Here is a 23,310-nt window from a genome sequence, read left to right as displayed (position 1 = left end):
TCTCACGACACCATAACCCACTTACACTGAGCTTTTCTGAATGGAGCTGACTTTCCTATGAACAGGTACAGGGCTCTGTTTCTGTCACAGCTTCTTTATAAACTAACTCAAAATGAAAAGCCCATACAGAAAGAAAAAGACATTCATACCCCAACCAGTTGATTATAAACCAATAATCACAAGTGTATAACAAAACATATATCAGGATAATCTAATCCTCTCTATAGCTCTGATTTTCTCTGAAATGGAAGTCCCCCATCTGTCCCTCTCTTCTTTCAAGGGAAAAGTCTCCATTTCTGCTAAATGTATTGGTTTTCAAGGTCATAGCCACACCCCAATCTATAAAGAAAACAAAATGCTTTGATGGAGTGAAAAATAATCTTTCCACAGGATTCAAAAGGAAGAAAATTTTTTGCTCCTCACTTAAATTTATTGTTATTCTACAGGCATTTTCAGAGGGCAGGCAGTGTAAAAGCTATACAGGTTAAAAAAAACCCAACAAAACTGACTTCAATGCCTGTCACCCTTGAAATTCCTAATGTTACAACAAACAGCACTTCCCCACCATATCCTATATGCTTCTGGTGCCTTCCAGAAAGCCTTTTTATCTGATGCTGAGAACAGACTCCTGCTGCAGATCTGAATGCTGGGGACTGAAAGTACTGCACAAATGACAGAGAGTTGGGGAAAATGAATGGTTTGCTATAGAAAGAAACAGGAAATCAATTCTCAGAAATGCTATCTTTGCTTCAGTGCTTCTGTTTGGCCTCCTCCTCCCACACTTGCTCCCTGTCCCTTGCCAGCTTCCTATTTTACCAGCTCTTTACCTTGCTACCCAGAGGTGAAGGAGGGAAAATTTACAATGATCATCTTTCCTCTGCTGGTGCATTATGTGTCTGTCTTAAAAGCAGTGTCTGGTTTACCCTGGCCTAGGTTTGGCTGTCATCTAAAAACACAGCAATTCTTTCTTTCAGCCTTTTCTGCTTCCCCAAGTATCAATTCTCATCCCATCTAATGACAGGGTTTGAGAGAAGCACATTTTTCTCATGGCAACTATGAGAAAGCAGCAGAAGGATGAAAATTATTGTATGAAGAATAAACAGACATATTTTTTTTAAAAAGCAGGGGCCAGTTGGATAACAATTCCAGATAAGATTTAAATAAACATACGTGGGAGGTAGCAGGAAAGGCAGTTGGTTCCTCATGCTCAGACGCACACAGGTAATGACCTCTGTCTCTTGCTCCCCTAAAGCTAACAATGCTGGTTATTGCACTCCTCCAGTGAGCTCTGGAAAGGATCCAGTGCACTACTGATTACATTTCATCCACAGTTAGTTTAACCTTTGAAACATGACAGTCAGTGGCAGTGAGCAGGTCAGCACATAAGGTCAGCTCAACCTTGTTGGTCCCAGCATTCTCCCAGTGTTTGCACAGAAAACAACCTGGTGATCAGGGATTCCTACCCTGCAAATACAAAAGGGCCAACAGGGACTGTGCCAGAATGCTGATTTTATTGCAAGGTGTCATTCATGGCCATTAATCTGTCAAGGCAGAAAAATACAGGTTATCCTCTTTGAAAAAACCAAAATAGTATCAGACAGAAAGAGTCTCATTTAGGAAGGCAAAGATGTGACTGATCTACTGTCAGGTACCAGGTAAATGTTGCACATTACTCCTCCAAGAATAGAAAGACAAAAATACCAAGGAGAAAATAAGTACGTTCTGAAAGAATGGTGAGGCAACTAGGTCAGCAAGTGTAACAGGAACACTTTGTGCTCAAAGGAAAGCTAAAAAACCAATTCCTGTTCAATTGCCCATTTTTCTCAAGTTACTTCCTTTCCAGAACAGCCTCTTTTGAAGCTCACTTCATATCTGCTGTACACACAATTTTAAAATGAAAAAACAGCATCTTCAATTACCTTGAATTTCTACAGAATAGCATAGGACTTAGCAAGATCAGATACCTTATCTCTTTCTAAATATTATTTCTACATCTTAACAAAGTCCTTAGTCTTGGGAAAACATATGCACAGGGAGAACAACAAAGATATTCTTGGCTTCAAAAACCTTCTAGTTAGTTATTTAGAACTTATCACATTTTCCTTAGGGATAGATTAAAAGCATTTTTAAGGTATTAAAGTGGGGAAAAAATCAATTTTACTCAGAAACAACTGCCCTCTAACATAATAGCAGCGATGAGGATTTTTTTAGACATGCTTACCTATCCCTTGGAGCATGTGCACTTGGATTTTTCTTTGGATTATTTGTGTGTTTGTGTGGACAGCTCAGGGAGCACAGGCGTTTCAAGAGCCAGTAAGAGGTGAAGAAAAGGTCTTTTCAGCAGAATTCATTTTCTCTTAAATTCTTAGAGAAATGCTGCTAAAAAGAGGCAACAACAAACCCATCACCTCTTCCTCTCACTATTAGCATTTCCTAAGGTTCTCTCAGCTATAATATACAATATCTTTGGTTATACCCTATCACCTTCTCAACCTCCCCTATCACAAATGCTGGCAACAGACCTGTTAGGAGCAGGAGCTGGACTGGACCTCCAGACAGCCCTTCCAGCAGCACTTCAGCACTGCCCTGAGCAATCCACTCACCCACGAGCTGCATCTGCTGCTGCTCCAGAGGCAAGGCCTCCCCTCTGCTTCCATTCACACCCCTGCAAATCCCCACCACCAGGCACAAACTGGAAACCTTGCCTCTGGATTTTCCTGGAAGCAAATCCAGGGTCCTAAAAAGTAGGCAGAACGCCATGTGAGCTTGCATAAAGAAACAGCTGTGCCCCAAAGTTTACTGTGCTGGAGTAGTGTTAATTCTTGTATTTAGAGTTGGAAAGGGGATGATGCTTTAAAAGCTCACAAACAAAACAAGAGCCTTTGGAAAATCCCCAGTCTTGCTCTCTGAGCTCACTCCCTCCCAACTATTCACACCTCCCCACCCCCACAAGTCTCTAAAATAGCCTGCACCTTTATGTAGGTAAAGCACAATATACTTTTTCAATAGTTTGTGTTCCTGGCGGTACATGTACTGGGAAAGAGGCTGCCTTGACCCCAAGCATCCACATGAGCCAACAGGCCTCACAAAGGAATACAGTTACCCCCAGTACACAGAGAAGTGGGTGCTGGAATACACTGGCTAACAGGAAAATCCAATTCCAGAGAGTAGGACCACAGAGCAGAGATGTTTAAGCAGCTCTCCTGACAGCAGCAAGGTCAGGGTGAAAGAAAAGCCCTTCCCACAGCAGGGCTGGTGCTGGTACAGCAAATGGCCACCTCTGGCTTGGAGGAGGCTCTTCCACCCTGGCTCAGGAGCTGTCTGGGCAGGTTCCATGCAGCCACACTTCCATTCCTGCAGCCAGAATGTCTCAGCATATGCAAAAGCACCAAGCAAGTGAGATGGTGCTAGGGAGTGGGGACCCAACAAGGCTCACCAGTGCTGGGCTGACCCTGGATCAAAGTCAGCTGGCCCTGGACCAAGGTCAGCTGCCTCATTAGGCACTGGGGTGGATATCTCAATAACAAAGGGGAACAAGTGGAAGATAACAGAGAGAAAAAACCTTCATGATTTGGGGTTTTTTTTGAGGGCCTTGAAAGAAAAGATAAAAACCTTAGGTCTAACATTATAGAGACCAAAAAAGAAAAAGAAAAAGCTGGCAGAGAAGTGCAAAAAGAAAGGTAACACGATCAAGGTGACACTCAGAAAACAACAGCCACAAAGACCAGGCATAAGGAGACATCTGCCCAGTGCAATGAACATAGTCCTGATGTGGTGAAGATGGAAGCTTGGACTGGGGTATTTTCCTCTCCAAATGAAAAGGCAATACAGCTAGGTCAGAGACCTTACACAGGACACAGCTATGGTATGGGTGGCTTGTGCATAGTGGGAGAAAAAAGACACATAACAGAGGAAGAGGAGCTAAACATCCTGGAGGAGATGCCAGGGAGAGAGACCAAGATATCAGCTCCAGCCCAGGGAGACCAATGATTCACTTTATGGCCTGAAAGCACTTCCCGCCAAAGTTCACACAGGAAGATAATGTCCCCCCTCAAATGAATTTATGCAGATGGCAGTTCATTTGTCAGAGGTTAAAAAGAGCCACTTCCATTTTAAAAGGAGAACACTCGAGGTCCTCAACAGACAAGAACTAACAGAAAGCCAGTATCTGTATGTGAGCAGTTTCTGCTCATGCCTGTTGTCTGATTTTAGTGGAGTTTACACCACCAGACCTACAAGGCCTGCTGGTCCAAAAAGAGACATGATTATATCCCATGAAATCTCATACCAAATCTATATTTCTCAAAAGATGCAAATGAAAAACCTGTGGATTGCACAGACAGATGCTCCTGCAACGTAACTTCTGAATTAAAAATAAACACTCCAAAATGGACAACTGCTAAAATAATGTGAACCTGGATGCTTCAAGAAAAAAACACTTGTGAGGCAATTACCATTTTTTTCTCTTGATTTAGATTAAATCCCCACTTTACTGATGCTAAGCCTCAGTAAGACTTAAAAAAAAAGACTGCTTCAGAAAGTATTCCTTGGCCAGTCTATTAGCCAGTTTCCTGTGCCTTTCTCACATGAACTTGTAATCATTGATAAGGTTTACACACATCAAAATAAAGTTTCAAGATGAAAATCACCATTACCTCTACACAAAAACACTGTATCATGTCAGCTGTCTGATACAACACACCCAAGCACAGTGGCAGAAAGATGTAAAACAATACATTTCATTTCACTACCACTGAAATCAGCTACTGAAACTTGTTCATTGATTTTCCTTCATTAAAAAATAACTGATTGTAAAAGAAGTGTTGCTTGGCAGGATCAAAGCCTATCCTACAGGAAACACACACACAAAGCATTTGGAAATGAGGGTTAATTTGGCATGCAATTTAACAGCATTAGCTTTTATCAGCAGCATTTCAAGGTCAGGCACAGTCATGTTTAAAATGTTTGGTTTTGTTACAGTTTCAACTACAGTGTACTAGAGTTCAAAACATCTTAAACCCCAACTAATAAAGTAATGTGGCTCTTTAACTCTCCATTTTATTAACTCAAGACTTGACTCTTTCAAGAAAAAAAGCTGCATCAAATTAGCAGATTACAAAAAATGCTCTTCTTCATCTGAGCATGGGATTAAGTTAGACAGATTAGACCAGATGGAAGGAGTCCTTTTACTGACATAGGTTGTTCAAAATTTAAAGAGCTTTTGAAGATACTTTTTTAATATATCGAGTGACTTAATTAAAATGACCTCATATTTCAAGTAGTGAATTTCTTCAAGTCAACAATTTAGATTTATTCTAAGAAAAAACCCCACTTTTTTACCAAAATCTAATCTGCTCATAATTAAAGCTAGCACATTATGTTTATTCCCAAAAAAAAATTAATTCAAAATGTAAACTCAATAATTTTTTATTATAATTTATATTTAATTTATTCAAAAACATACAAAAGGATGATGGATAAAAGAAAACACAAAGCAGATTTGCTCAGCTCCAATATGAAATACTCCAAACACTTACTGGAGATTTTCCCTTTCATTGATTTGTAAACTCCAAAAACTAGTGAGTGGTTGCATGTTTTCATGTTCACTGTTATGCTGTGGAAAAGTTTTCTGCATCTTTTTGTTGAAAGCTTATTGTATATAAAGAGTCCCAACTACCAATAATGCTGACAGACTTTAACAGCAGTTGGCACCAAATGTTTCACGAGATCAAGTCCATACAGCACTCAGAACAAACACTTTGATTAATCAATTACTGGCAGAACTTCACAGTACTGTGGATGTGTGCCTAAGAGCTTTACAAACGCTTACAGGACAGTGATGTTAGGGGGCTGAAATCTCTTAAGCCTCTTTCTTTGCAATTCTCTGCCATGGTTCAGAAGAATGCCACCCCATTACACCAAAACCGGCAGGGAAAACAGCCACTCTCGCCTCTTGCACGAGCATAATTAATCTTCTGACACCTTGACAAAGCAGCTTGTTGATAGTCAAAGAAAGGATTTTTCTGATTTCCTCCCAGGACAGGAGATGGTCTTTATCCATCATCCCTTCTTCCTGATCTCTTCTTCCAGAGTCCCCCCATCAGCAGAACTGTCTATCAGAGCAGACAGCAGGAGGGAAAGGTCTGACTGATTGATAGGGCACCAGTGCTCCACAGTGCTATTTAAGTGTAGGAACCTATTGTTAGAATCTTACTTTACAGCAGTTAAACAAATATAATGGCAACCAATTCAACCATTGTGCCACTAGAGTCAGCTCAAGCTAATAAGTAAAGTTAGCTAATTACACTGATCTGATTTAAAATCCAGACAAATTGTAGAGACAGTCAGCATTACTGTGCACTGAAAGAGCAGAAATTGTAAAGAAAAAAAAGTTTTGCACAGATTATGCTTTCTGAATTGAATTACGGTTCCTTCTCACTCTCCCTTGTGAGCAGGATCACACACTTTCCTTCTCCCCCTGGGCCTGCTAGGTACTCCTAATTAATCAAATCATTTTTCTCACAAAGCAGTTGAAATTTCCTCCTCTTCCCTTACTTACCCCAAATTCTAACATATCTTACTGTTAAGATTGCAAGAAATTCCAGTTTTCAAGGGGAAAACATTATACAGTGGCTCCTGAAAGGGGGATACCATACACTACAAAATACACCAAACCCCACACTAGTAACATATCTTTGAGGATACTGATTTTGTGTCACCAAAGAACAGGTGTCCTGATGTAAAGAAGCTTCTGCAAGCTTCTCAGAAACAAATACTTAATATATAAATCACTGGGTTTGCATGTAGAAATACATATTTTTCTTATACACACATTATATATATATTTATATCAATTTTGTAGTTTCTCTTATCTCCCTCACCTTCCCAAAAAGATAAGCAAAATATTTGGGCATAATTATATGTTCACTTAATTATTTTCTATACTTACATAAAGGGTGGACATTGTGTTAATCATACCGTTAAAAAACTCCTAATTCTTTGATAATTGCTGGTCACAGAGCAAACCAGTCCAGGTCACAGAGGACCAGGGCATGGCACTCTGTGAACTGTTGCCAGCCAGGGCAAGTCCAACTCAGTTCTTGGTGATCTATTTCAAATATAAATCAGACCACAATCTGTGTCTCACCAATGTAACAGCCAAGGCAGAGCCATACAAGAGCCAGTGTTTTCTTACTGAAGTTGCCAAGAAAAAGACCTTCATCTGGGTCAGAGGAACTTGGTAACTGCTGGGTTTAACTACACCATTCTGACCTTGACTGATTCATTCAGGATCTACCGTTCCATAAAAATAGCTGCCTGTGCTATCTGGCCCAGACCAGTTCTCCAAGCAATCTTCTTTCATTCATTTATACCAGAACAACTACCACTATTTATCTCTATGAGTAAAATTAGCCATTGAAAAAGTGAACATGGTGTTCTTGCCATAAACTACATGCAATTTCAAGGGATACCAACCAGGCTGGAGCAGTTAAATATTATTTATGTCAGAGCAAATGTAAAAAAACTACACATTCTTTCTCTCAAGAATACTGTAAGCCACAACCCGGAGGAAAATCTCCCTGTCTCTTCACTGGAATTTTATGCTTGCAGATGTTGAGGCAACAATAGGAAGAGCCACCTGCAGTCTCCTACTTTTCCTTTTGTAGTTTCCCCATCTGGATTTAGGAATCAACAGACCATTGCCAACAGGATAGATGAAGGGGAGATGGGGAACACTGGCATGGCTGAAGAGACCATCCAAATCCCAAGACCTGGAGTTAAATGCAGGGAGGATGCCAGCTGGGAGGCAAAAGGGACATAGGTGGAAGAAGCAAAGTGGTCTCTGCTGCATGTTGCTAAAGAAGAAAGGAGACTTTCTACACTGGAAGGGACTAGGCTGGAACATTGATGACACACAGAGAAGCAAAGCTAGGCAATCTGAGTCCAGAGGAAAGGTAAATGTGAATAAAGGGCCACGGAACACAAGGCTATGGAAAACAAAAGGAATATTGGAACTTCAGGCTGCAAAATTTGAGGTTATTCTCTAATCCAAATATCAAACGCTACTAATGCAGATTGTCATATAAGGGATGTGAAAATGCAAGTAAGACCATCTCCTTTCTTCCCCATTCCCCTAGGCTGAACTACCAAAAAAGCTGTATTCCTCCATATGCAAGCTTTTTTTGCCTCAGAAATAATAATGCTTATTTTCTGGATTGCAGTCCCACCTATTTTCTTAAAACTTGGAATGCTGAGTCAGATTAGAGAGGGAAAAAACATAGATCAATAAATGGTAAGTGCAAGCTTTAAAAATGTCCAGGCCAGGCAAACATGAATTCCCCAGAGTAGAGGAGATCACAGAGTTTTCTGTCCACAAAAGCTCTCCACTCCTCAGCTGAACATTTCCCCTCTCTGGTGTCAAGTCAGTGGCAAAAATTTATCAAGTGTTTACTGCCACTGTATAGAGTATTACTGCATCACAGGAGCTGGACAAGGGCATTAAAGATCACCAGAGAACTGCAAAGGGTTATTTTTCAGTGAGACTCCAACTATGCAAGAATCACTAGCATTGTACATCCAAGAGATCTGTATTGCCTTTCTTATTTGCAAAACCCAAAAGGAAGCTGAGTGGCTGTCAGTCAGAAGTGAAGTTTAACCACAAATGCAACAATTTCAGTATCTGACTGATGAATTTTGCATTCCATGCCTGAAAACAAAGGAGTAGCTCTCCCCCAGTGGTGGAATGGGAGAGCCCTGGGACCTGCAGTAGCTCCTGTGAAGATAAGACATGCCTTTGAGTCTGTTTCTTTTGTTAACAAACCACAGAGCTGACCTACAGCCCTGACTAGGCTGTATCTTCCCAGCACATGCAGAGCAAAGATATCTGGAGGGAGGAGGCAGCTCAAGAAGCAGAAAGAGCCCACCCACAGCTGCGGGCAGCTTTGAGGGCATCATGTTCTGAGCAGTGGACTGGATAGCTCACATGGAGCTCCTTGCTGTCCTGGGGTCAGTGTCTATCCCAGTTCAACCTTTCTCTAAAGTCACGTTTGGGTACCTTTGCACTGCACTGAAAAAACATGTGAAGAAATACCATGTCTGTGGGTTTTCTGTATGACGATAGAATGGATCAGGACATTCACGAACTGGAAATTCCTTATAGTCAATTGCCACTTTAAAAGAAGGCAGTGCATTTGTTACTGGTGCTATTCCCCTGTATATATTAGGCCGAAGATTGTTAGCATATGCGCATTCATTTAAAGCAAATTCATGGAGCAGAGTTGTAGATGCTTTTGTGCTGGAAGTAATAGTCACAACAGTGAGTACAAAACATTTCCCTCCCTATGCTAAATACCTCTTGGGCACTTAGGTACCAGCTAGCAGAGTTTGAATGTGAGGTTCTCTTCACTAGAAACACAGAATTCCTTTGGAAAGATGAGGCCAAAGGGCACTTTGGCAATGAATTCATTCTAGTGAAGAAAAAGCTATGGATTAAGACTTTGCTTGCTGCTTTACTAACAACCTCCACTAGTACTTTCTGGCTTGCTTAAGGTTCAAAGTCATAATTTACGGCACCATGACAAGCTTTAACCAGATCAAATGCTTCTTCCCATCCTGATGTTTGAATTGCAGATAGAGGGAGGTGCAGTCCTATTAATACCAGGAGCTGCAGGTGTATTATCAGTCTCTGAAGGAACACTGAAGGAAAAGGTGACTCCAGCAGTGAAGCTCCATCCTGAAGCTTAATGACTCCTCAGAGTATTGAAAAAGAATATTCTGACTGACATCTTCTCCATTCTGACCCTCTGAGGGGGGTTTCACCAGTCAGCTGTTTGTAGGATATGATCATTTCCCTTCATAGAGCAAAGAACCTGGCTTTCCATCCCTATACTGATGGGCAAGAACCTGCTATCAGCTTTATCCGAGCAGAGAATTTTATTGAGCTTGTGATTAAGTTCTGATGCATAAAAATAAAAGTCAGGTCCCTCAGCACTAAACATCCAAATACTCGTTAGTCTGCATTTTTGGAAACAAAATGTATTTCTGTACTAGAGGCAACTGACAGTGATGAAGTTTCACGACAGGTTGCGTAACTTTTTTCTTTGCCAACTCATTCATATGCCAGGAGTTTTGACTTTACACTAAATAAAAGTAGGGAAACTACAAGTTACTAAACAGCAAACACATCACACTTGTTTCAGATAGAGCAGAAAACAACACAGAAAGAAAAACAAGGCACAGAATAAACAGATAAAAGCCCTGTACATACAACAGGCTCAGCTGGTATTTATCTAACAGCAGTAAGTAGGAAGGAACAAACTGGAATTTTGAAAGTTGCTCTTTTTGCTTACAGCCACAGCTGTACCTTCTAGCAATGCAGAACCTGAAACCTGAAGAAGGCAGCCCAGGGGAGTGCTCTTCTGTGGTACACAGCTAGCAGACGTTAAATACAATCTGCCCTTCTGAAACTCAAAGCAATAAGCAATTCTCATTTACAACAGAATCCTCTGTTCAAACATTCAGCTTCAATGAAAAAAACCCAAAGCTTTTTAGACTACAGTTAAATAACTACTTTCAACCGTGACCAGTAGTAAAGTATAATTGTTTTTAGAGATAACACAACTTTGTAAAGTCACCTATTAAATTTCTTTTTCGACAAAAGACCTCAAAAAACAACCCCCCACTAGAATTACCAAAGAAAACATGATTCCTCTCAATTATGAGTCTCTCTCACCTGTGCTCTAAAAGACAAACATCAATACAAATGGTTTTCAAAGTTCTCTATAAACTACTGATTTATAATTTAAGATGATTATTTTAAATTATTTGATTAAAGAAAATCCAAGTTATATCCAAAGCTTTCATAGGACTACTCTTAGCTGTACATGGCGTTAATAATTCAGGTCAATATTTTTCAGTGAGGTCTGCGTTTCCATGAAGCTCTACCAAGAGTTACAGCAAAGGCAATAAAAGAATTGGGTAGTACTGCTAAAATACTTCATGAACCTACATAATCTCTTTTGCAATCAGCTCTTACATTTACATATTAACAGTGTGAGGCAGATAATACAGTAAAAAGACAAGTTAAGTAAGTTTGAACATTCTTAAAGCAATTTTAACTTTATTAAAATTCTATCAACTTTTTACTGCAATTGCCCTTGTTTGAAATCCCCTGACTGACAGACGTTCCAGCAACACTCACCAGCACTATCCAAAACCAGCATTGCTCCAGCCTTGCAAACAAGCCCATTCCAGCTCTGTGACTATCAAGACTCAGATGCTCATTAGCTGCAGCAAAATGTCAGGATCTCCAGACATGAGATTTCCTATGCAGGCCATGCCACCACCAAGAGCAAAAGGCAAGACTGCAAATATAGATGTTTATCGTTTTCAGAGACAAGGCTGGTTTAGAAGAACAAAGACTAGGAACAGTTCATTCCAAAATATGATTCAACTCAGATTTGGGCCAGTCATTTAGAGACTTGCCGTCAACAGCTCTTTGATGTACAATAAGAACATAAATTCTAAAAGCAGGATTTAGAAAAAATAACTTCTATGTATTTTTAGATTGTTACTTCAACCTAATTTTGAGTCACTTGAATTCAACATGTGCAATTTAGAGAGGTATCTGAATGATTTGTGCTTGTTCAGTGCATGTTGTTCTCATCATTTAGAACATTTCTTATCTTCAAAAAGTACATTTTGTCCTCTGCTCCTCAAGCATGTACACCAAACCCTAAATTACAAAGAAAAGCAGATACATTGAATTGAATAATGCTTGTTTTTAACTGAAATGAAGTACAGTAAACAACTATATTTTTTCCTTCCTTTTCTCTTTACACATACCCAAGATAAAGAATATTGTTATTCCTTGCCTTCTAACAAGTCAGACACCATTTTTGTGTTTTGACAATACTATTTCAATTATCTTTTATGTTCTAATATTACACAGATTTAAAGCTGCACCTATTCTTCACACCACCACCCATTACTCAGTGTCCAACCAATTAACATCTGCCTCCAAATCACTGACTGTGGTGGCTCCACTTGAGCAATGTGGAGAATTGAGGAAGTCCTTTATAGGACAACTTTTAGCCCAGAACATGAACATATAATCTAGTGTTCTGCAAGACTGGTAACTAATTAGTTTTTGGTTGCTATTTTACATGAGACATCTCACAAGTATGAGCTCTTCTTTTGAAAGTAACTGCAGTGTGGCATGAGAAAGCAGGTGAACTTAAGAACAGAACACTTGATAATACTGATTTTGGAAAGGACAGCTGAAAAGGATGGTTTTACAGAAAAGTGCTTTTTCATGTAGAAAGAAATTGTGCATTATACTAAGCCCATTTTAGAGCAAATATGATCAGAGAGGTATGACAGTCTTCACTTGTTTCCTTTTGACATCCAGTATGTTTACACTAGAGACATCTGAAGACCAATTCTATAAATCTTAGCAATGGAAGCAGACAATACAGAGTGGCTTTTGTCAGTCATCCATGGGCAGCCTGGTAGCTTTTTTAGAGATTTACTCAACGCAGCTTTCAGAAAAAGAGAAAAAAAATGGAAACTGCACAGTCATCATCTGCAGATTTTATTCTTCACTTCCATTGTTTGCATTATGATTTGAAACTAAAAATTTGTAAACCACATTACCATAAGAAAGAAAAGAGCAAAATTTTAATCTCAAGAAGCAGATAAATAATGTAAGAGAATAGTATAAAGATGTGCTCTTACACAGTGAAAGTTAAAATTATTACAAGTTCTCTGGAATAGGTGCATTTTGCATCAAAGGTTTCATATCGTTCTTTAATGAAAAATCAGTTTATATCCATTTAATAGTAAACCTAATTGCAGTAGTAGCTATCAAAGTGACTTGTGAAGCTCCACGCTTTTTTCTAACCAACATAGCCTCATTTTTGCTAGCATATTATCTAATTATCTAATATTGGACTCTCTGGAAATGAAGAATGCAAACAAGTGTTAACATTACCATTTAAAAAGATGAAAATTTTAGTTACTGCGTAGCTATAACCATTTGCAGTATTCAAAGATGTCAAGTCAATGACATTTAAGCCAGTCTTACAAACTGCAAAACTGTAATATGCTTCTCAATTGAAGCAAGTTATCCTACTTGGCATAGGGATGTATCAATTTTCTACTCTTGGTAATTTAAAAACAAACATATTTTGTGGGATTGTATCTGCCCATGACCTACCTTGCTTACATGTGGTTTTGCCCAGTGATTCATGCAGCAACACACAGAAATAGATTGTATGAACACTGCAGGCACTAAAGAGATGGTTTTTATTTTGATTCAGTCCAGTCCAGCCAGCCAGAAATGGAATAGATTCAGAGGGTCTCTTCTAATACTTCATGCAGTAAAATAAAACAACACCACACCAATACAAATATTTCAGTCACCTTCTAAATATTACGTGGAATTTATTTGCATATAGATTTTCCTGTGAATTAAGTGAAAACATCCAAAAAAGCTTGACAGTAAAGAGACTACTGGCATATAAATATCATATAATATCAGCTTGTTTCAAGAATGTGGCAACAAACAGGCAGAATGTGAGCAAAACCTCTACACAGAGTAAACTTCTCACTCTCCCTACCAAAGAACAGGCAAGAAAGCTAATACAGCATAACAAAAAGTGGAAGACCTAATTAGAGACCTAATCTTAAGAGCAACTTAAAGAACTGACTTCACATCTTTCGCTTCCCTACTACAGCAAATGCTATATTGCCATGAATTCACATGGTAGTGAAAAGACAACATCTTCAAAATCAACTTCATGTTTAAATGCTGTTCTTCCTGCTCTGTCTTTTCTGGTGATAAATACTTGGAAATCAATGAGGAAACATCATTTGAAGTGAGCCATTCATCATGTACCGAAAAGGGTAAGTACCCCATAAATTGCAGTGATCCGTTTCCTATTAGAATCACACAACAGAAGGCAACAGCATTTCCATTAGCAATTTTTATGACCTCTGTAGGCAGAGGATAAGGCTAGGAAATTGCTTATTTTTGTCAGCTATAAAGCAGTTGTTGGGTGGGGAAGGAAGAAAATTTTCAAGAGAATCAGAGTTATTAGTAAATCAAAGGGGAGGGGGTAGGGGGAGATACAACAAACACTGGCTGCACCAACTGTGCGTCCTCATACTTAGGAAATTTCTGGATTGGCAGTTCTCCTAAGTAATACTAAATATTTTAGTAAAATTTACTGTCATTAGAACCTTATTAAACTGTGTGTAGGCACAAAAAAATTTGCTTTAGTTTCCTGTGACTGCTGCCTAATAAACAGCACTTCTCTAAACCTAGAAAATGGATTCACTATTTTAAATATTTCTCTAAAGCCAATGTTACAAAAAGGACATAATAAAAATTCAGGCTTTAAAACAGAAAATGAAATTTTATTAAATTAGGCACTGTATTTTTCTCTGTCACTGTTCCCCTTCTCCATCCCATCCTCTGCAACACGCTACACTCTCTGCACCAAAACCAGGCAGGATGAACACACTAGGTAGAAAAAAGAAATAAAAACTGTAGGTTTTGATGTGCCCCTTTACAATTGACAGTATGACTGTCCTCCCAAAATACCAGCCCTGAAAGAAGAATGAAGCTTTACAAATGAATAGGCTTTTCCTAGAGTTCAGGGAGGGGAGTTGGGAGGAGGAGAAAAGAAAGCAAGAAATAAATAAATTGAAAGAATATTTTAAAATAAAGCTAACTGTATTTAACAAGAAATGCTTCTCAGATTCAATCTGATATACCAGCAAAAAATTACATTTTTAAGGCAATCTCACCCTAAACCCACAAAATCTCAAAGTCCATACACCAAAATATCATCTAGTCTTGCAAAACAAATTGTAGGAAAGCACCTTGTGTTTGCCTCAAAAGTTTAAAAACCCAGGCAAACAAACAGCCAGTGATACATTTACATTTACATCCCTTACATTTAAGGGATGGAAAATCAAATTAAATCAAATAAAATTATTTTACTTCTCTTGTGTCCCAAGATTTAGCATGAAAACCACTGGGAAACTCCTCTGTCCTGGTTTTACACTGAGACAATCTGTCACTTCTGTCTCCACTTCCTCTCCTTCGACACACAGAGCACTGAATTAACACTGAATAGGTCAACAGAATTCCCACATCTCAAAAACTGTAAATTTGCATTTATTTATACAAGTTTTTAAGCTTAATTCTACCTGAGCTTCCACCTTACAGAGGGCAGTGCAAGCCACTTGATTTGTTTGAGCCAAAATCCCATGGAAATTCAGATTCAAACCCCACACTTGCTCCATCCTGGCTACACTGGAGCCAGAGGTGCAGAACTCCAGTCCACTGAGTGTGCTACAGGTGGCAAAACCAGAAGTAGCTAGGTATGAGTTTTCCCCTCAGGAATGACTGGAATTACTTCACATGCCACCCACAGATGAGCCCATCCCACACTAATTGTTCAGCTACTTTATGTTGCCAGCAGCCAGGAATAAATGAGTGTTTATTACAGTCATGAAAATGAGGGGCTAGTTAGCCTTCGTGAGATTGGTTTCACCTACATGAAACCTCACTAATTACTTTTTCTTCTTTCAACATTTCAGACCAGCTTGTACACACACCTTCTTTTCCTCAATGAAAAGTTAGTAATTCTAATTTTCTGAAACAGCCAAGCGTATAATTGTAATAATTTGTGGCTTTAGCTGTTTCCCAGAGAACAGATTTTACTCTCCCAACAGTGCTCTCAGGACCTTCTTCATAAACCTTTGTAAAATCAGAGCTCAGAATGTGATTTCACCATAAAGGTATTTTTCTTCTCTCTGTGCCAGTGTACCTTCCATACCCAGGACAAAACAAGGAAACCACCACACATTACAAACACATTTGTAGAACAGTCTCCATACAGAGTGAAGCCTAGGCATCCACAGTAAGTTAGGAAAAAACACAAAAACATTTATACAAGGGTGCTTTGATTGAACTTTTCTTATGAAAGGAGTCCCCCACTGTGGTGTCCCACCTGACAGCTGCCCCAAATTCAGCCCTACCATCAGAAAGTGGTAGGTTGATCTTCACAGAAGGTTTTCTGTGGGCTTGCCAATTTTCCTAAAACTATGTATTATGCTGCAATTTCTACATCTAATCCCTGGTCCTCCTTTCTGGTACTCTGGGACTCATTCACAACCATCCTGCTTCACCAGCCTCCTTTTTCAGCATTCCTGTGTTCAGGTGTGTTGTTTGAGTCCAGCCTCTGCCTTAGCCCAGACTCTGGGCTTTGATGCTTACTCTGGCACACCGGCCCTTCCCACGTTCCACATCACAGCCGGGCACCCACACCTCTGCCTTGCCCTCAAGATTAATGTGTTTGGACTTCTTTGGTCTCTGACCTTGGGTTTTCCTGACCCTGACTGTGACCTCCTTTCTATCCCAGCCACAGCCTGACCCAACAACTAAGCCAAACCCACCAATGTCCTGGCCCCAGCAGTGTGTGATCAGACTGCTGTGAGTATCTGTGGGGATAATTAACCCCCAAACAGGGGAGGAGGTAGGCAACCATTAGTTGATGGTCTGTTTTCATGCAGACAAGCACAAGTCAAGCAGCAGTGCCAGTATTCCCAGCACAGATCAGCTAGAACACTGTGGTGGCTCACTTCTCCTGTGTCTGCCTGTCCGCTGGGAGCAGCAAAGCTCTTTGGAGTTCCTCTCCTTGAGTCAGGTGCTTCATGTAGAACACCAGGAATGAGGCAAGACCCTGTCAGTGAAAAGATCTATGACATTTACTGACAGTATGTATTTGGGTTGTGTGGAAAGGTTATGGTGGTCAAAGGGTACAAGGATGACTTCCGTGAGAAGCTTCTAGAAAGTTCCTGTATCCAACAGAGCCAATGCCAGTGGAGTCCAAGACAGACATGCTGCAGAAGAACGCTGAGCCCATCAGTGACCATGGTAGAGCCTCTGGCATAACAGAGCTAAGAAGGGGGAAAAGTTGATGTGCTAATTCAACTGCAGTTGGAAAGAAGGGTGAGAACACATGAAAAAGCTCTGCAGAGACCAAGGTTACGGAAGAAGGGGAGGGAGGAGGTGCCGCAGGCTCAGGAGCTGAACCCCCTGCAGCCCATGAGGCAGGATGTGTTCCTGCAGCCAGTGGAGGTCCATGGTGGAGCAGAGACCCATCTGGAGCCCATGGAGGACCCAAAACCCTGCTCAAAGGAGTCTGTGACCCCTTGGGAAACCCACACTGGAGCAGGCTCATGGCAGGACCTGTGGGCCCATGGAGAGAGAAGCCCAGGCTGGAGCAGATTTTCTGGAGGACCTGTGACCCCATAGAGGACACACACTGGCGATGTCTGTTCCTGAAGGACTGCACCCTGTGAAAAGGGGACCCTCTTGTGAAGAAGGGGAAGAGAGTGAGAAGTCCTCCCCTGAGGAGGAAGGAATGGCAGAGATAACATGTGATGAACTCATAGTGCAGCTGCAGGGGAGCAGGGAAAGAAATATCACAGAATATCACTTCTGAGTGGGAGGGGACGCATAATGTTGACCCAAGAATAGGGGTGGAGTAGGGGAAAGGTGTTTAAAGAATTGGGTTTACTTCTTATTACCCTACCCTGACTTCATTAGTAATAAATAAAACTAATTTCCCCAACTCAGGTCTATTTTGATGGAAATGAGTGAGTGATCTCTTCTTGTCCTTATCTCCACCCACAAGCCTTTTGCTATATTTTCTCTCCCCCATCCAGCTCAAGAAGGGAGGGATAAGAGTGATTTTGGTGGGTATCTAGTGTCCAGCCAGGGTCAGCCCAAAACACATCAGAAAAGTGAAAAAAAAACCTGATCCTTTTTTAAGCATTACAATGGATAAATTTCTCTGGAAAAGTATTATTCTGATATAACCCTACTGTTTCCACTCCCAACTGTTTTGTCAAGCTCCAGACCAGTCCCTTTCTTTAATCTAAATCCTGTTTCCTAGGCCACACTCTGCCAGTTCTTGTCATTCCACAGGGGTTTCATCCCACTCGTGAAGTTTTATCCCAATTCAGCAACTCTCCCATCATCCCAAGACTCATTACAAACAACATTGCCTATTTGTATATAAATCTGTCAGAAACACTTGGTTTCAGTACCCTTCCCCCCCCATCTCAGCAGTTCCCAGGTTCCTTGTCAACACATTCTCAGTCTTACTGCCCAGCTTTGCCTTCAACAGCCCTTCACTTCCCTTTCTGATTCTCAAACACTTCCTCCTCATCCAGCCAATCTTGATTTCTTTTAACACGTGCTTTCTCTTTAGTTTCCAAGCCCTCAACTATAACAAGCCCTTCCATGGCCAGTCCAATCTCCTTCTCAATTTGTTCTACATCCTTCACTCCAAGACTCCTATCTTTCTCAGCCTCCTTGTTTACTCCCCCCATGATGATTCCCATTTCCTCACCATCTTCCACCACGCATTGCCTAAATCCAGCCAGTAAAGTCATACAGTCACACACACACACAACAGCCACCCTTAAAAACCTCCTCAGCTTCAGTGTGTTATCTTCAGAAGGGTTCTAAGGATCAGGGGGTACAACTAAAGGTTGTACAGCTGCAGGCTGAAACAGAACCATAGGGGAGGTGGAATTTTGGCAGCGCAACACTAGGAAGTTTCTGAGCATGAATAAACTAGAAGTTTTGGGTCTTACATAGCTTTGGCTAGTTTCTGAAGAGACAGCAAAGATGTAAGCTCAAGATTAAATCTACTCCTGCCAAGTACAAAGTAATTAGACAGCAAGGATTGAAGAAAAAAAAAAAAAACAAAAATAAAAAACCAGAAGCAATCAAGAACAATGTTTTCACAGTATTTTCCCTTCTGCAAGAAAAGCAATTACTCCAGCTGTGTGCCTCATGCCAAAACCTGCCAACAGCTGAACTAAGGGCACAGAGTAGCCTTCAACAGCTGTTCAACAAGCCAAAGTTTCAGAATATGACTGATGTCTGGTAAAGCACTAGGATACTAAATTGTGTTACAGAAACCACTTGCAAATCTCAGCAGATTATAAATTTCACCTATAGTTATTTAATACAATAAAATAATATAATTTGTCAAAAGGTATTTGCTGTTTCCTGTCATTTGTTTTTGAAAGTGACTCTTCGTTCACTGCCTGTTTTAACCTTGGCAAGACTTTTAACCTTCATTTTGCCACCACTACTCCCCAGCTCCCAAAGGGAGGCAAACAAGAACTTTTAAGCTTACACTCAGCTGTTGCATTGATACATCTGGCTTTAGACCAACTTCTTTAACTTCAGACAAATTTCATATGGATTTGCTATTACCAAACACAGAGTCATTGATTGCATAATTTCCAGCCGCTTTTGAGACAAAGATTCTTATCATAAAGCCAAAGTCTCCTTTTTTGTAATTAATCAACAGTTTTGTAAACTGATAAAATTAAGTTCTAGTATCACATCTACCATATTCCTACCATACCTGCTTCAGAAGGCCATAAATTCAGGCAAGGTTCAAACTAACCAGCTGTATATTGATGAAACTTTCCTGTGTAAAGAGAAAAAAGAAAAAAATAAAAAAATAAAAAAGATGACCTCCACATTTAGTCTTGGCAACCAGGAAAATAAATAAAGTCACAACAGCAAAAATTTCACAGGAAAAAGATTAGGTCATCTAATACCTCTTGTCTTCTCAGGCTATTAAGGAGGATACTTCCTAGTGCTGAGTCCACTCCAGCTGTGACTCAACTTCCTGATGAATGACCTGCCCTCTCTCAAAATACTGGTCTAGTATTTTACTACTCCAGAAATCACTCAGCACAGTAACTGGAAAGTATGGTTTTCAAAGTAACAAATAATAGCCTTCATATCTCCACTTCAAATTTTTAATCACTGTAAGGGGTAACTAAACACACTGCAGTGCAGACTTCCAGCCTCCCACAGATGTAAGGTCACTGCATTACAGAGGAATTAATTCAGAAACAATTTTAAGCTCAGTTTTGAACAGTTTTGAACATCTGAGCTGGGAAAGAGAAGATACAACCCATGGCCATTTGTCCTACAGCTGCAATTTCCTCCAAACACATTCTGTGTCTTAGAAAACCAAAACTATTCATTCACATATTTTCACCCATAGGTAAGTAAAGAGCTTTATTTAACATCCTGGGCTTAGCTTGAAGAGGTCAACATTCAAATTTGTTTAAAAAACTTATTTTTTTAAAGTACACTACAGTCACAACTTACAATCTGTAAGTGCAAAACCACCTTTTTTTTCCTCCATTAAAGTTTATAGAGGTTAGAAGGAAAAGAAAGTTATCTCAAAACCACAAAATATGTTTTAAGAAGTTAATTTTCTTTTCTCTTTTAAAGATTACAATAATATTGCTAATCAAGAAGCACCACACAGAAAAATAAACCTAGTGAAGGAGTTGCTCTTGTTTTTCATGGGAATATGAAGGAAAACTGTCCAAGGCTAAAGTCACTTAAATCAGAACAGAAGCCAGGCAGTTGCTTTGATTCCATCACCCCTCCCAAAGCAGGGAAGATAAGTCAATAAACTGACCCTTTAAGAACTGTCTAGTTCAGTAATTGTCATTGGTATCCAGTTGGCATTAAAAAAAAGTAGTCATGATCATGACCTTTGCATTTCTGCAAACATTAGCCATTGTCATGAGGAAGACCCCTTTGGCCTCATAATTCACATGCTGTTAACAACCAGCAAGAACACAGCATGTGTCAGTTACTAAATAATGTAAGAAAAATAGGATGTCACACTCATACCCCTCTGCTCCTGTGCACAACCATGAGCATTGAACTAACCTGTATTACACTCAATACTTTAGAAAGATGAACATTAAGCTATTTTTATATTCATGTGATTTTTCAACTATATTATTACTACTTTATGGTACAACGAAGGATTCTTTGGCTTTTTTCATTATTTCTAATTATTTCGCACTATTTCTGTTTGCCTGACTTCCAAGAGAAACATAGCTCATATTACATGTTTTCTGTCAACCACCTCTTAAACTCACAATTCCATGCAAATGAAACAGAGGAACAGAGCTCTGAAAAATATTTCAACTTCTCAATATTCACGAGGAAACTTTGCCAGTTAGGCGGGGCATTTGACTGTGTAATGGTAGTACAACAGGAAGCCATTGGAAGGGCTGATCCTAACCACATCCTAAATACAGAAAACATTTTAAATCAGAGTTTATTAACAAAGAAAGAGACAAATCTTTAGGAAACTAGCTTCTTCAGTTCTGGCACACCTGGAATTGCTTGGTAATACTTAATTTTACTACCTATCAAACCAACATGGTGCAGACAAGACACCTGTATGCTGCTTTCATCTGGCTCACTGCCTGCAGAAAATGCACTGTGAGCATAGAGCAGACCTGTTACACTTTCTACAGCCCACCTCACCCAACACAGTGACCCACACTAATCAAAGAAGAACAATGGAGTGGTCAGATCAACCTAAAAGCAGACACAACTGAAAGTCAGACTAGAGGCTGCTTTCCCTAGGTCACACAGTGGCCAACAGCAGATACTCAAAGAAGAACACAAACTCCATGATGTTCCTGCAGTGGTATCTGAAATATTCTCCCAACCTCCACTGACCTGCAGCTCAAGGCTCATTTAACAGGAACCATACATTTGTCCAGCTGCTTTAGAAAGTACCATGCCTGGGACCTGAGAAAGGAGTGTGATAACCCACCCCACACTGGCAATTATCACCTTTTGTTTGCATTCAGCACAGCCCCTGCTAATTTCATTTGATGCTCCTCAGTTCTTTTCCTCCAGAAGATACGAACAGCTCTCACCTTCTGCCTCACAGCATTTTATGGACCTCAGCTGTCTGACTTCAGGATTCAGCAGGACTGAAGTCTAGTCATTGTAGTTATTCCTTACATAATAGTAGTTGCTCTACACTTAGATTGACCTTATTTATTTCTCTGTATTTTTTCCAATCTTAAGATGTGCTACCACAGAAGCAAGAGGAAGGGGACAAATTGCATGTGTCCTTCAAGATATAGATATCCTAAAGATGCATGTGCATGGCAGAATAATTTTTTTTGCTTTGGTTCCTTTTTTTTCCCCACTAATGCCTCAATATTTGCTTTTCTTTGTCTTTTCCCCCCTACCAGTACAGACCATTAAGCTAGCACGTTACCACATTGTTTCTGGGCAGTAGCCCATTCAAAGCATCTATAGAAACTGACACACATCCATGCACTTTCTAAGATATATATATATATATACTGAATATTTCCAAAAGAGAACATTGTATATTCCCTCAACTGCTCTTCCAGTACATCACCAGAATGGAAAAACAGTAGGACAACTGGAATTCAGCTCTATCCTTCCTCTTCTGTTATTACAGTATGGTTGATTGTTACAGTGGTTTGCAGGGAGAAGGACGATATTGCATGTGAAAGAGAGATGATAAACCATAGGTCAACTTAAACATGGCAGCTGAACAGGCCAAGAACACAAACAAACCTCTTTGTCAACTCATTCTGAAATTTCATACAAACCTGGGCTATAACAAGTGTGTACTAGGTAATTAGTTTCATTAGAGAAATTTCAGTACAAAAGAGGATTAAATCATCACTCTGTGAAAACCGAAAGATAAGGTGGATTTCTCCTCTCTCCTCTCCTGGAGGCTGGCAAGGATCAGTGAAATTAAACACTGCCCTAGGCAATTGTTAAAAGCAGTTTGGCCATTAAAGTCATGTCATCTGGTGACCCAACTGACCTACATTAAACCCAGGCTAAAGGGCAATGTCATCTTTCTTTTCCTATAGATAGCATGACTTTGCATCTTCAGCACAGATGGAAGACAACCCCCTTGGCCTTCTGGTTTCCACTGGTTTCCTTGCAGCAAACCAAAGTTAGTTGCAACTGATCTTTTGTACTTGTTTGGCCTTAGGAATACTTTAGTTTTGTGAAACAAAGCTGAAAAACACCAAATTTCTTCCCATAAGGTTATTCAACCAATACCTATCTAACCAGAGGCTGTAGAACCCCATACACTTAATTAAGAAAAAGATTAATAGGCTAATGCAAACATTTTTTAAATTCTCAATTTAATTATCACTAGATACATTCCATTTAGATAGTCTGAATAAATGAGATGTGATAATAATTTTTCTATTATAACACTAAGTGTCAGATGAAGAGGTTACCCAGTGAATTATTTACTTTAGGTCTAGTTCACGACCAACAGCTTTTCCACACAGATTTGAGAGCTGCCATGTCAAAAAATGGGACATTCTTTAAGAATTTTGTGTGGAAATTCCAAAAAGTCAGTTTATAGGAAA

At 39.8% G+C, this 23,310-nt stretch overlaps 1 protein-coding gene across 5 annotated transcripts in view; it reads right to left on the bottom strand.

The window, feature by feature from the left end:
• GREB1L (GREB1 like retinoic acid receptor coactivator) overlaps nt 1–23,310 on the bottom strand; it is a 133,078-nt gene that overhangs the window by 86,809 nt on the left and 22,959 nt on the right. For 4 of the 5 annotated variants that reach the window (XM_077184770.1, XM_077184784.1, XM_077184782.1 and 1 more), the window contains exon 2: nt 19,464–19,529. The exons of the other annotated variant lie outside the window; for it this stretch is intronic. The gene's annotated coding sequence lies outside the window, so the exon portion shown is untranslated. The remainder of the gene's footprint in view (nt 1–19,463; nt 19,530–23,310) is intronic. 5 annotated transcript variants of the gene reach the window in all.

Source organism: Agelaius phoeniceus, chromosome 1, assembly GCF_051311805.1.
Source record: "Agelaius phoeniceus isolate bAgePho1 chromosome 1, bAgePho1.hap1, whole genome shotgun sequence".
Taxonomy (NCBI): Eukaryota; Metazoa; Chordata; class Aves; order Passeriformes; family Icteridae; genus Agelaius; species Agelaius phoeniceus.
Note: the sequence above shows the minus strand (reverse complement) of the source record. Positions and strands in the feature narration are given on the sequence as shown.